This window comes from Semicossyphus pulcher, unplaced genomic scaffold (assembly GCF_022749685.1).
Source record: "Semicossyphus pulcher isolate SPU_LCO1_2020_fin unplaced genomic scaffold, fSemPul1.0.p SCAF_5, whole genome shotgun sequence".
NCBI classification, from domain to species: domain Eukaryota; kingdom Metazoa; phylum Chordata; class Actinopteri; order Labriformes; family Labridae; genus Semicossyphus; species Semicossyphus pulcher.
In genome coordinates this window covers 21408020-21421132 of record NW_027211726.1, presented here as the reverse complement: position 1 = coordinate 21421132, position 13113 = coordinate 21408020, and the positions used below count along the sequence as shown (strand labels likewise).

Below are 13113 nucleotides of genomic sequence, written 5' to 3'. Positions count from 1 at the left end.
GGTTTAACTGATATAAAGAAGTCACTTCTTCTGCTGTTATTTGCAGTGATTTATAGTTCTGGGTTTGATATTCAAAGCTTTAAACTAAAGTCAGAGGCAACATGCGTCTGCTGTTTATTCATAATGGTGTCTCTCATGCATATACAAGCGGCGATAAACACATCTCGTATGCATGCTCTGAAGCACTTTCCAAAAACTCATAAACATCTCTGCAGACTTAAACATGAAAAACAGCCGTGATAAGAGTTCTCAAGTACTCCGTTCCCACAGCATATAGACATGTAGTACATCCCCTTATATTTGATATTACTTTTCCGAATGATGAGCTTCGTTCCGCCAGTTTTTGTCACATTTTGCTTTGAAAAGTAACTACAAATATCGTGTGGCGTGATGATGGAAAAAGACCCAAACAGTTTATTGCTTTGCATGGGTCCTTTCACTAAAGCTCCATGGTGACTTTGGTGGATCATAATTGTGTTTGCCTCCATAAGAAAACAGCCAAATTTTAAATAATATGCCTGCAAGAATTGCTCCATTAGAAAAGCAACAACCACCACAAACAGAGCACAGAACACAAAGTAACAATGTTGCTGTCGCCTACCTGCTGAGCAATTTCACTCATGATTGGAGGAAGAAGTTCAGACCTGCAGCCCAACTCCTGTTTGTGTCTAAACTGCCAAATATGTCTCAGACAAATTGGGTGAAATGATTGACATGAGTCTGATAACAAAACCTGCAGGAAGATTAAATCTATTCACTCACCACTGTAGGAAAACCATCAATATACGTAGCTGTCTGGGACACAACAATGTATTCATTGTTACCATTGCACCCTGCTCATCTTTTGATTTTAAAGTGGTAATCTCAAAGATCTCAGTTTTGTCTCTTTGGCAGCACCTATGGGGATAAACAGTAATTGCTGAGGACACTTCCCACATATACAGACCATAGACTGTATTTAAAAAATGGACAACATGACAGCTCCCTAAAAGTCCAAAACATTTCGAGCGCACCCTGCTGACTGGCTGCCTCCAAAATGGTGTCACCATCGCAAGATGGCAGGGACCACCACGGGGGCTATTTTGGCATCAATTCCATACAATGAGAGCAGATGGAGATGCGTCGTCCATCTATTTATATAGTCATTGATATAGACAGTGTCACATGTGTGACGTCCATGGTTGGCTCTGGTTGTGACTCTTGATTTTCCTGGCTGACGGTCGCTTTCCTTTTTAGACTGTTTGCCTTTTTCTGAGCGTCAAATTTGTTTCATCGATCTGTTCGTGTTTGTTCAGCCATAGTAGATTACTGTTTACTCGCAACACTTGCAGAGACCGTAAAAGCAGCCGCTTAGCTCCGCCTACCCTCTCTGGCAGACCAACCACTGCTGGGTGATGGAAAATGCATCACTAACTGGGCGCCGCTTGTGATTTATTCCGCGAGTCACACCAGACACCCAGTCTGTGATACTGCGATACAAAGGCTTTCATCAGTGGGCCATCGGCTAATTCATGATTGTGTTACCTCAATCGGCGATAGATAGTGACATTTATCTGAATGAAAATCTTTGAGATTGTCACTTTAAGCTGCCAATCTGGGATGTGAAAGAAATGAGGATAAATGGAACATATACAAAACTAAAGTATTATAACCATTTATTATTTTTCTAACCACAGTTTTTCAGAATTGTGAGGTGTTCTGTGATTGTTGCATATGTGAACAAATTTTTTCAGACTGATGTCATCAAAGTGCCAATTTTCAAGTCTTTGTGCTGCCACAGTTTCTCACTGCAAGATGAAAAGAAAGAAACACAACAAAAACAATATAGCGACCTTTGGAATGCCCCCACCCCAACCACACACCCCAAAATACACTCCCTTCAGCTGTAATCAATGTGAATGTGAGGCACAGACGCTCTCCTTGTGCACCATTTGTTTTCTGGCTTAAGCAAATCCCCGCCATATTTTTCCTGTTCTGTGTTGATTCTGCTGTGGTTTTTTTCCCCGCTCAGTGTTGCTGCAGTCACGTTTTTCTTCCTTGATTTCACCCTTTCCCTTTGTTTTCTCTTGTTCATCCCTGCAGACACAGTGCATAGCAGTCTCATTAGTTATCCAAACACCTTGTGAAACGTGATAATGGGTAAAGCATGTACAATTCTGCACACGCATACGGGCACATATGTACACACTTAACCTGCCATGTCAGAAGGATTTGGGGACTTGTGGCATGTGACCAGTTGCATTTTTGCTGATTTTTGTGTTGGAAAACGAAGGGTTAACACTCCATTTTCTGCTGTCATTGATGTCATCATAAAGGATGTAAATCAGTCTATAGAAATATGCAGTACAGTGCATGTTAAAGACACACATAATTAATGAGAGTAAATTAGCATTGAGATCAACAGCAGTAAGGGGCTAAAGAAGAGACCACAACAGTGCACAGAAACAAGACAAATGACATATTTGTGATACAATATTGCCTGCAGCTAATTCTAGATCAGCACCAGAGCTGTAAACATACACAAAAACACACCGCCGCTACCCCACCTCCTCCTCCTCCTCTCTTTTTTCCCCTCGCCGTCTCCCTCCCTCTGCTGCTCTTTGATCATCGTTGCCACAGGAATGAAAGAGGAGCGACGGGTGGGGAGTAAATAGCCATGGTTGGCCGCTCCATCGGTCACCGTGTCCCTGTTAGCCCTGCTGGCTAATCAGATCTTCTGCCCAACCTTGTTTTGGAGTTTATTAGTGGCATCCCTCTGTGGAGCAAGGGAGGAACTGGAGATCACAGCGAGAGGGGGAGCGAGAGAGCATTGTAGCATTACATAAGAGGATATTTGGAATATAGATTTAAAGCTTCATGCAATGTCTATGGTTGAAATCTTCAAGGCTTGGACTTAAAGCTTTGTAGTCAAGGCATGCATCAATGCACAAACATGCTTCTTATCCATAATGACTAACAAGCTGCATAATACGAAAGTATGTAGAAACCTAGATACGTGCACCTGCGACTGGGGAGCATCTTATTCCAAAACAGTGAGCATTGATATGTTGCGATAACAGCCATGGGAAATATTTCCCACAAGATTTAGCAACCTGGCTGCAGGGATTAGCCCATTAGGGAGGCCAGGCACTTCCGATGTGCAAGGTTGGCTCACAGCTGGAGTTTCAGTTCATCCGAAAGATGTGTGGATGGAGTTAAGGGCTTTGATCTGTGCGGACCAGTCAAAGCAAACTCAGAAAATCATTGCTGGCTCGGTGCATTGGAGGTTAAAGCTGAAACAGACGTGGAACTGTTGCCAAAAAGTTAAAGTTTACTGTGTGGAACAGCATTTTATTCTGCAACATTAACTAACTATTTAAAACTAACCAATTGTCTTCGCCTAAACAGGTCGGTTGGTGTGGCCATCGATCAATCAATTAGAGCTTTGTAGACAGGATTTACATTCGGACCATTACAGAGGCTGAGAGGTGGAGCGGCTCTTCTTCTTAATTGGTAGACTGGTTCATTCCCTGGCTCCTGCAGTCCACGTGTCAAAGTGTCTTTGGGAGCTAGACGCTGAACCTAAAATAGCTCCTGAAGGCATCGTCAGCGGTGTGCGAATGTGTGCGAATGTTTGTGAATGCGATTAGTACCGACGGGCATCTTGGCACTCTGCATAGCAGCCTCGGCCGTCATTGTGTGAATGTGTGTATGAAAGGTTGAATGTGACATGTGGTGTAAAGCGCAGTGTTCAGAAGACTCAAAGCTTCAGACCATTTCCACTGATAGCTGATTCTGCTGGCTTTATTAGCTATAAATGTAATTTGCACAGGAGAGTCCACATACGTTTTGCTGTTTACAGTAGAATAAGAGAGGGCGTAGGGAGAGCATGAGTCAGAGATAGAGAGACATATGCAGCATACAAGGAAGGCCTCAGCTGGTATGAGAGGGATTGAGTGCGTGCTATACTCAAATGGCTGCTTTTGATTAAATAACATCCTTTTAATCTGCAGGATTCTGGGAAACATTGCACTCAGCCAATACCCAAGTGTACATTGCTTGTTTGCTTTTTTTTGACTTACATTTCAATATTGCTACATTCCTCGCATCACCACGGTCTGCCCCGCAAACTATCTATTACACATCACAATTTTCATGCTTGTAAGGCCGACTCATCTACACAGTATATGACGTATTGTACGAGCTGTTTCTTTAGGAGCAAATGGACCTTTACGCTTCGACTGTTGCAACTACAAGAACAAATGGGAGCAAAATATTAATATTTATTCTTAACAGCCTCTAGCCTTTAAATTGCATTTCTAATGAAGTAAATATTGATGATAGACATAGTAGACAGCTTATAATACAAAATTAATTCATATAAAATGCAAGCTAGCTGTAAGTTGTGGTCATTCTTGAAGGACTTTTTCACTTTGTTCCCTGTTTGCTTTCAATTAGGCCTCTTACGTCCGTCCTTTTTCTCTCCTTGATCAACATCCTTGTGTGTTATAATTGCTCTGTGCACTCAAACACACACACACATAAACCTGCACACCGGTACAGGCGAGTAAACAACAACATTTCTCATGGCCACCACTTAGCTTTGTCACTTTCCTAAGGGCAAGAGTGGCACGGCATTGAATTAGTTTTATTTTATCCCTAATTGTTTTCTGCCCGAGGATTATTGCAGAGCGATTTGTGCCGAGCGGGGTGAAACACAGTGGACGTGCGAACGTCACCTTGTTTCATTTGTCAGCCTTGATTTGTTTGCTGTAAGTGTAATTGACTCATGTCTCGACAAATGGAGAACAAATGAACAAAGACTGCAATCCTTTTTTTACTTCCTTACCTCCACTGTCAGAGCTTTTATGTTATTCATTAGCACATTCTACATGGAGGCTGTTATGTATGGCGCTTTTACAGTACATACAGTATATATCATCAACTGTCAAGCATTTGCAAAACAAGCGATGTTGTGAGTGTATTTACGTAGTTGTTTAAAGGGGACATATTTAAGCTATATGCAATCAATTTTCTATTATTCTAATGTGTTTTTTCACTTTAGTAAAGTTTGTCTTGTTTTAAAAATTTTAAACATTAATGTAATTATTTTTCGGAGCCTGTCCTTCCTCCTGAAACGAACAAGCCGTTTTACCCCTCAAAGGTTAGACCTTAGGCACGACTGTCTGACAGCAGCCTTTTTTACACTGCGGTTCCTCCTCAGTGCTGTAACAAAGCTCTGTCCCCATGCTACCTTTATCATTCTACATTGGACCAAGCAACGCCGGCATAAAGCCGCCCCAGTGTGTGTTTCTAAATAGCAAAACGCGCGTGAGGTGTGTGTAAACAAACAGCGCATGCTTCAAATATACTAACACGGCACTGTTCCGCCCTGCCGGCTCTGCAGTTTAGCCTCTGTTACTACCTCCGATGCCGGCTCAGAGGCGGAACGACTTCGCCCCACCATTCCACCTCTGTGCGTTCTACATAGAAGATGGAATGTAACAGATGCGTAATAATCCCACCTTGAACTGGCAGTGTAAAAACCCTAGTATTTGGAGTGACTGCGTAGCCCCTTCCCCCACGTTTGTGATCCCACATGGGGGAGCAGCCACACTGCACTGTCACTCCAAAGTTGTAGAAAACTTGGCTGCTCTAGAATCAGTTATTAGGCCTTATATGTACGAGCCAGAATCACCAGGAAGTATCGGAACGGTAAGTTGAAAGGACTGGACTACAAGCTCGTGCAAGAAGGCAGCCTGAGGTGAATGACGGTGAATGACGGTTGGTCAATTTCAGGGAAAGCAAGGATCTACATAGAATCCTTTCACTTTTTCCCTGTGAACAATAAACACCCAAAAATGTGAAACCCATGCAGAATATCCATTCAAAAGATAAGGTCCCTTTAAAACTTATGCATAAACTTTTGCGCAAGCAACAATGGCTGAATGGGCTGTATGGAGTCTTAAACAAAAGGGATTATTCTGCCCTCTGTGTTGTCTCACAGGTATCCATGATGGAGATAGCATCAGGGCAATGTAACACACTGTTAATGGAGTGCAGATAGCCTGAAGATAAACCAGTCACATCACTCACTCACACACTGACGGGGCAGACACTCCAGGGGAAGTAAAGTTCTCTGAGAGTGAGTGTGTGTGCTATAACTCCATAGTTACTCCAGCCCTTAGGTGTAATTAGATGTAAGAAAACAGATATAATTTAAGACTATGGAGCACTTATCTCTGGTAAAGCCATTGGTACAGCGCTCCAAAAACTGCTCCACTCATTCACACGCACACATCCTTTAATTTAGCTGGTGATGACTTTAGCACTTCTGCAAAGCAAATGGCACCTAATCAGTCCTGCGTCGCTACCCGTGTCTTTTTATGGCCAAAAGAAAAAATGAACCCAGCTGATGAGTAAGGCATTCTATCAGAGTTCTGACACTGTAAAATATTCATTTGTTTTCATCATCGCACTGGCTCTCTCTCCGCTCAGAAGTTCGTGTCCTTTTACTTTGCTATTTAAGATTCACATTTCTGTTTTTCACTTTTATTTAGCTGCTCCTATTTTCTCCGGAGTGCTTCATCCGTTCAAATCACCTCTAGTCACTGCTTATATTTTCCCCTCCCACTCCTATCTTCCTCTCACCTTTCCTTCCACTCGCCTTTTTTCCACTTATATCAGCCTCCCTCCCTCTCCTCCTCCAGAGACGCTGGTTTGTTAATGACTTCACTGCGGTTTGTCTCGCACTTGGCGCTGACTGCGGTTGATTATCCCAGCATCAGCAATCGGTGTCACTGACATCTTAGAGGCTCTTCCATCCTCGATGCGCAAACACCTTGTGATGTCACGCGCGGGGGAATGCTAACGAGCGGCTACACGCTGCAGCCCGCCTTTCTTCAAGAGACACGCAGACAGACGGGGAATTATCTCGTTGGATTCAAAAAACGTGTCAGTCTTGTGTGAATTATGGATGGGTTGTGGGATCTGTGGGAAGCTGTGTGTGTGGTTTACAAATTGTTGACGGCTCTAGCGAGGTTCACCTTTGTTGTGGAGCTTTGTGCATTCTCTCTGGACTGTGTGATGCGACGTGAACAGCTAAAACTTGTAGGAACATGTTAAAAAGAAAGGAGAAAGTGGCAAATTAACATGTCCACTTTCACGGTTATAAACAAGTTAAAGCCTTAAATGTCTTTTTCTCCTGTCAAATTACTAACCACAATCATTACTGCAAACACGTTTGCAGGCTTTCAAATGAAATGAAATGAAGTGAAATTGAAATGGAGAGCGCTGAAAGCTAAAACTCTATCAAGGCCAGATCACGCCCTTGGGCAAAGTGAAGCGGTACATTACAGCTCACCCAAAGAGAAAGGATAAAATGCTGGTGAAAAAAAAATGCCGTCTAATTGCTTGTGAAAGTCTTCTATTAGACGGAGGAATCAAATCGTGTGTGTGGGAATGGAGTGCCATTTTAACCTCCGCCGGGCTGCACGGTCAGCTTCTTTCTCTGTAAGCAGAAGCAGTGATGAGTCATAGGCTACACACATGCTGAACAGCAACAGTTTGGATCTGAGGGTGCGTTATTTTTTTTTCCTTTTGAGAAAAACAACGAGGATGCAGTTTAATTTAGCTACAGGAGAATATCTTCCTCATGCCAAAGACATAAAGAAAAGCTGGGACTAGTTCTTCTTACACTGCTGTTTTTGTGATGGGCATTCAGTGGAGACTATGAGCTTACAGAGCACAACAGAACATCAGCCGCTGGCCTTGACCACTGACAAGTTATAGCTGCACAGGGTCTTGTATAGGAGGAATACACACTCACACAAATACACGTCAAAATACACACTTAGTTCCACACTCTGCGCTTCCACTCCCTCGCTCCCTCTCTCTCCACCACCCATCATTTATTGGCTAATGTCTCCCCTTTACTCAGCCATCAAAATCTTGCTGCTGTATCTATTTTTCCTTCTCTCTCTCTCTCCACCCCCCCCTCCTCTTCCCTCCTTCTGGGGGAAATTCAGCTGGATCAGCACTGCGCTTACCTTCCATCCTGAGTGCACACACAGACACGCACTAACACGTACACACTGACTGAGTGAGCAAGATTAAAGGACGAATGACCTGATTTAGTCTCTGTCTGTTTACAGCTGTAAACATGCATATATTCTGCAGGAGATCACAAACACACGGGGGCACGCTGGAAAATGTTCTAATGAATAAAAATGCATTGCTGAAGAGAGCCTAATGAAGGAGTTTCTTTCCATGACTCATACTCCCTCAAACTCATGGCTGAAGTTTTTACATTCTCACGTCCTGATGTGTTTCTCTCACCTCGCTACTTTTCATCGTCGGCCCTCCCTCCGCCCGCTCCTCAACGCCGCCATCTCATTACAATATCTCCTCTCTTGCGCTATACAGCCATCTTTCTGCGCACACACACTCTGTCTGTCTCTCCCTCCCTCGTTCCCACGGGGTGCTGGTGGGATAATTGGAAGCAGAGGTTCCTCATTGAGAAGATGCTGAGGCCAGTCAGGTGGAAAGCCCTCTTAATAGACCTCTGCTCTCGCCATGCACACACACACATGCGCTTATGCAAACACTTACACACACATACTTTTCACCACATGCGTGCTTACACGTCTACTCCCTGATTTCTGAGTTTACTCAGGTTTTCGTACAGTAGAAAGAGCCAAACATTTCCCACAACTGTGCTATTTTTCTTAACTTCTCTATCTGTACCTTTCTGTCCCTCACTGTCTTTCATCCTCCCTCCATCAATTTGCCACTCACTTGAGACACCTGCGCTGCAAATCCATTCTTTTGTATCGCTCAGTTGCAATCATATCTCGCATCTTTGCCTCGATAACAGGCAATCCCCCAGCTGGCTTTTTCACAATACCGGCTGCACGCCTCAGATTGCTACAGCCCATATCACATTGCAATATTTAATCTCCTTTCGCATGTGAAGCCAGTTTTTGTGTGTTTTCCGACGGTATCCATTTTGTTTTCTCTTAGCCTGGAAAAAATGATTCGGGGCCGTATCTGGCTTATAACAGATGATCACGATTTGGATGCGCCAAGAATCCCTACCAGTTTGTAGAACCCCCACTCCCCCCTCCAGGGCCCTGTCAGCCCCTCCATCATAGCCTCTATCAACCACCCCTCTTCCCCCGCAGTGCACTGCTGAACCAAGATGGCTGCCTTCCAACTCAATTTGCGGTCAGCGAAGGGGCTATTTGCATGAACATGTGTCCCATCGTTTAGCTGATATCCCACCGTGACAATCTCACAGAGAGGAGTGAAATCATGCATATATTACAGTCCGCTTCTCTTTTTGGTCCAATTCATCTTTACCGCACTGATGTTTTGCAATTTTCACCACCTCCAATGTGGTACTTAAGGATTAAGTGAAACACTGAGGCCTCTCTTAACTCTGAGAGATAAAAGGGAGGGATGTAATAGATTGTAACGAGTGGGATACACATGCAGTGAGAGAGTGCATGTGGGAACATACAATGAAAATTAAAGTGGCTCTTGGGAAGGTGAGTTTTAAGGATGAGCTAAAAGTACAATGAATAACATTGTCCTATATTAGAATCTGTAAATCAGGGATCTATACTATGCGTGCACACACACACACACATTCATGTCCTTGCAAGGATGAATCAACCTGTTGTGACTGGCAACAGTGGACACCTGTTTTTTAATTAGTATGTGTGTATGTGAGCACTAACAGTAGACTATGTGGGTGGCAGAGAAGTTAAATGGATTTAATAGCTGAACTTGGTAAAGTTGTTGCTAAAAGCCAGTCCCAATAAGACAAGGCTCATTACTCAAAACTATATTACTTGTTTCCCAACATAATTTAAGTATGTTGGTTATTAGTCCCTCAGAGGTTTTATTTGCTACATAGCTCATTACAGTACTTTATTAAACATGTCTAAACTTCCTGCTTCTGCCTGCCTTATGTTTGAAAATAACTTGGCAATAAGTTGATTTCATTATTCTAGAATAATACATGTATCAAAACAAAATACTAATTATTTTTTGTCATCTTTATAATTAAAATAGGCTTAATTGTAACGAAAACTTGTTATTGTAAACTCTTCCTATTCAGGAAAGTGACAAACCATTTATTTGATCTGTTTTTTTTAATTGAAAAAAGCACATTTAGGCTGCAGTTGACTTTTACCTTTACCGGAAGTCACCAAACAATTATCCATGACCATGTTGAATTAACATTTGAACCAGTGTTATTTTATTCTGAAAATCAAATCTGAAAGTCACGTTTGGCAGTGGTTAGCGTTCAGACTCGCGCTACCTGTTGGGAACTAATTATGTTTGTCTTGACCATTTGTGCTGTACTGCTGAACCGGTTGTAAGTTAGTTTCAAGGACTAAAAGGACGAACAACTCGAAAGCCCCGGAGTGCTTAATTCAGAGGTGATAACTTTATTTTATTGCGGTGTTTGAGGTGTTGCTGGGGTTCATGTTGAATTAGGAGAAAACACGTGCAGCTGCAGCTAGCAGCCTCGTTCACGCAGAGAATGACGCAGCCTCATGCTAGACTGGGCCAATGTTGCCAAATTTTAGCAAGTAGTTCAGCTGCTGAAACTATAAAGTTGCAGAGCTGGAGAGAGACTATGGTGTTTTCAAGTCTTTGTAACCGTTTATCTCTGCCTAACAGAGCCAAGGTTAATATTGCCCCATGGCTAACTTGTGAAGTGATGGTAATTAGTTAATTAGCCACACCTGGTAAAAGTCTGCAGTCAGCTCTTAGTACTGTTGTGGAAAGCCTGTTGCGTTTACTGCGTATGTTATTTTTAAATAATGTTAATTTCTGTTGAAAAACATTTATCCTAATGTAAATAACAGTAAAGTTATTATGAAATGTGAAGCAAGGTAAGTTAACTTTTATTTTAATGCTACATTTAGTTTGAATTATGGCTTTGACTTTGTCTTCCGTTTAATGCACCGTCAAATCAGCCGGAATTATTTTGATGCGCAACGCTGTTATTGGGACACGTTTTCAAATACTGACAACATCAATAATAATATTTGTAGTAATAATAATAATAAATAGTATAATTTGTTATTTTGGGGCACTTTAACATTGTTTAACTTTTAAGATAAACATGATTTAACATGAAAAATAAACCTGCATCTAGTAATTTCTGGAAAAGGAAATCGTTTAGCATTCTGTACACACTAAAGTACTTAAATACTATAGTATTTTATCAGCTCAAGGTTAGGGCATCAGTCACAGAACATCCAACTGAAACAAGAGTTACTGAGCTCCTCTGAATCCCTCCTAGAATTTATGCCACTTCAACATGTGGAAGTTATATATGAAGTTGTCCTGTGAGCGTGTATGAGATCCCAGCTTTACACACACCAAGAACATTCTGTGTAAAATAAGACTAGGAAGCCTTCTTACATAATTCTATTTTTTGTTGAAGGAAAGACGCAAAAAAACGACTAACAAACTTTTATGTCCAAAGGGTTACAGTATCATCAAACAAAATGTCTCATACCAGTCTATTTTAATACAGTGATGGAATTTGCACTACTAAACAAAAAGAACAGTTCTTTTTTCGTTTGAAGTCCTATTTAAAGGGTATGTGCCTTGGACTTGAGGCAGTGTTTTGCCACTGCCTTTGGTCTATTGTCAGGGTCTGGTGGTGTCTGTGTTGTCATGCGCTCCTTGGGAGCTTGGCTACGACATCAAAGATTACGCATGCAGAACCAATATGTGTGTGTACTGTGTTATGGATTATTTTAACATGAGTTCTCATCTGTGTTTTGAGTAATAAAATATGTTATGCAATACAAGCTATTTCAGACGCAGGACACTCACAAATGCAAGAAAGAAGCAGATTGCATAAAATGCTTTATTTGAAAATGTTTTTGATGAAAACATATTGGATTTATTGGATCTCTGTTATTGTTGTAACTAGGGATGCACAATATTGTATTTTTGTGCCGATATCCGATCCAAATTTTCCAACCCTTTTTGCCGATTAATAGGCACATGCTTTTTCCACCTAATTACAGAGAACATCAAGTCTCCCCTGTAGTGGAATTGATATCATGCCTACTCTTATTGTAGTGGCCGACTGGCAGATTCTTGAGATGGGCGATTAAGGTTATAGTGTTGAATGAATGAGATTTGGCCCCTCCTCGCATGACCGATGCAAACATTGCAAATAGCAACCTTAACGTCTGTTTCGGAAACTTTGAAAAACTGCGATACTGCAGACATCTTGCACCCCTCTTAACGCTTGACGGAAAAGGCGTGGTGACGGAAAAGGCGTGGTGCAGGCAGTGCGCATGCACAGTCGCATCAAATTAATGTCGTAGCATTACGTCAAGCTTTTTTAGGGAATCATCGAGTATTTAGGCATATTTAAAGCGTTGTTTTATCGGCAGAAAAATGATATATTTGCTGATGCAAATATGTCATTTTCAAGCCATAATCTGCAGATACCAATAACGTGCCAATAATATCACACATCCCTAGTTGTAACTGTTATTTACTATAAAATCACTGCAGCTGTATGTTCTGGCTTTCCACTGTGAAAATGTAAAAATATGATGGTTGCAGTGTTTTTGACTATTTAGGCTTCATTAAGACAAAAAAAATTAGGCTCAAGATGCTCGTGTGCTATCAGTAATTCTGAGGAAACTCAGTATTATTTTGAAATGATCCTTTTTTTTTAATTCCACAGCTACAGGAATATCTGTAGATGTTTCTTTTTTCATTGTTCACCTGCTAGGAACTCATTACAGATTAGAACACCTCTGTCATTCTCTAAAATCTGAGGAGAGATAAGTGAAGGTTAATTCAAAGGTTTAGAAAGTTATTACTTTTATATCTAAAAGAAGGTGAAATATGTATCACACTGATCATATTGTGCACCTTAGGACCAATTTTATATTCTGAGATGTTTGATAAATACAGGTCAAGATGAATAACATTATTAATATGAATTTTAGAAGTGGAAAATGGAAACATGCATAATAAATTGGAATTGCCTACATTAACGATCAGGTTTTTAAAAGTTGTATAAACTGAAATCAACCTTAAAGCCCCTGTGAGGAGTTTTGTGATGGTTATGAAACAGACTGA

The 13113-nt window shown here is 41.5% G+C and overlaps 1 protein-coding gene across 1 annotated transcript in view; it reads left to right on the top strand.

Moving 5' to 3' along the window:
* The window catches only part of csmd2 (CUB and Sushi multiple domains 2), a 253256-nt gene that overhangs the window by 29998 nt on the left and 210145 nt on the right, over window positions 1–13113 (top strand). The window lies entirely within an intron of this gene.